Genomic DNA, 2,188 nt, shown 5'->3' with positions numbered 1-2,188 from the left:
CCTGTCCCCCTCGCCCCCACCCCCACCCCCGCCAGCACCTGCCCAGGACCAGCGCCAGGGCCCCCATGCTCTGGGGAGGCTGAGGCTCCACCGGGCCGCTGCGGCCCAGGGAGGGGCTTGGGGGTTTTCATTTTCCTTTTTTTCCTTATTTCAGTTTTATTCGTTCTTCACGCAACAAAATGGCCGAGTGGACAAGGTAGGCGGGCAGGCGGCCGAGGGCGGGTTCGCACACCAGCAGCTATGGGGGCGCAGAGTGGCTCAGAGTCTCGCCGTTGTCTCCTGTTTTCTGGTTCTTGTTTCATTTAAGTGTGGCTTTTATTTTATTTTATTTATTTATTACATCACTCTTCATTTCGTGCATTTTCCCATCCCGGCTGTCATCCCGTGGGCTTCCCACCTCCACTTCACCCGTGCGCCATCACCACAGTCCCCCGTCCTCTTCCCGCCCCAGTTCTGACCCCACTCCCCCAAAAAAGCCATCTGTTTTTTGTTGTTTTTTTTTTAACTGAGTACTTTAATCTTTGAAAGCACTTGCTGTAAACTGCTAACCCCTGAGCTGATATTAAGGGCATAAAAAGAAAAGACTGTCCCAGCCCAACACGGTCCTGAAATAATCACTGAGCCACGGAGTCGCTCGATAGTTCAGCCACTGTGCATGGGGGCTCCGGCCCCCCGCCCCCCACTGGACTGCACACGAGTTCCGAGTCCTGGCCGACGGTGAGCGGATGCAGGCTCAGGATGGCCCCCCATTTCCAGGTTCCGGCGCTGTCCTCAGAAGCCCCCCACCGCGTCAGGGGAGCAAGCGCCCCTGGCGCCGGTGCACCGGACAGCACGCCAGTCGCCGTCACCCGCAATGCTCCGGGGGCCAGCTCCGCACCGGGAGGGTGCCAGCGGGAGGCAGCGGAGAAGCCGGCAGCGAAGGAGCCACGCAGGAGGGCCGGGGCGGCAGCCCCCGCTCCCGGGAGCACGTGGGGTGCGGGAACCAGAGGCTGAGGGGCGCTTGGCCGGGCTGGGGCGTGACATAGAGAAGGGGCCGGCTTGGGCAGCTACCAACAATTCTCCGGCAAAGGAGGGGACCGAGGTGGGAGGGGCAAGTGCCGAGACCTGGGCCAGGCACAGAGTCAGTTTTCTCTCCCGGATATTCGAAAATTTGACGCCGCTCAGGGAAGGAGGCTAAGACACTGAGCAGAGCTGAAAAGCAGCGAGGGCGATTTGGGCAGTTTCGCCAGCCGAGGACACAAGTGAAGGCGCTCACCACAAAGCTGGAAGCTATCGTGAGAAGAGTCAAAGGACCGAGTCGCACCACTTCCGTTTGCCGCTGCCGTGGCTAAGTACCAGGCTGAGCAGCTTTATCAGCAGCAGCTCAGTCTCGCCTTCCTGAAGTCCAGGGTCTACCTGTGGCTGAGCCAAGCCCCCTCGAATGCTCCAGGGAGGCCTGTTCTGGGCCTCTCTGCTGGCCTGGCGGCTCCTGCCCTCCACCCCATTCTCCTAGTCCTGTTCCCATCATCTTCCCCGTGGGGTGGGGGTGGGGGTGTGACCCACTTTCCCTTTTGTAAGCACAGGCCTTACTGAATTGGGCCCCTCCCAACTCTAGTTTGACCTCAATTCAGTTACCGTTGCAACAGCTCTTCCAAACAAGACCACACTGATGTCCTTCAACATACATTTTAGAGGGGACTCCATTCAGCCTGTATCACTACTCTTCACAGACTGAGAAGAGAAGATGTCAATCCTCCCACACAAACTCGACAAGCTATCGTGGGCTCGTTCCTCAAAAACTCGCCCACGATGAAACTGAAAATCTAGAACTCTAGATCTCTAGAAAATGATCTCCAGAATAGGCCCTCCCTCCCTGGCGCATTCAGGGGCGCTGGCTCCAATCCCTGACTTCCGGAAAGGTGAGACTGAATTTCTGTTCTACAAGCTACTCTAGGTTTTAATAAAATCCAGCCCTTTGAATAAAGACAAACTTGCTCTGAAATGCAGATGAACACGCAAGGGAAGTGGGAGGAAGTTGAAAAGGAAGCGGAAGACACATCCAGTTTCCAGACGTACTAAGCAGAAGCCAGCCAGCCGGTGTGGAGACGGTGGAGATACAGCCACCGGGGTCAGCACAGCAGGCCAAGACACCAGAGGTGAGGCCACACAAGCCCGCTGAGTTTGCCAAACAAAAAGCAATTCAGGGGAA

The 2,188-nt window shown here is 57.2% G+C and overlaps 1 protein-coding gene across 1 annotated transcript in view; it reads right to left on the bottom strand.

Moving 5' to 3' along the window:
- Positions 1-2,188, bottom strand: part of FZD3 (frizzled class receptor 3) — a 66,777-nt gene that overhangs the window by 47,902 nt on the left and 16,687 nt on the right. The gene's annotated exons all lie outside the window — the stretch shown is intronic.

This window comes from Condylura cristata, unplaced genomic scaffold (assembly GCF_000260355.1).
Source record: "Condylura cristata isolate star-nosed mole 26May11 unplaced genomic scaffold, ConCri1.0 scaffold00014, whole genome shotgun sequence".
Lineage (NCBI taxonomy): Eukaryota > Metazoa > Chordata > Mammalia > Eulipotyphla > Talpidae > Condylura > Condylura cristata.
Note: the sequence above shows the minus strand (reverse complement) of the source record. Positions and strands in the feature narration are given on the sequence as shown.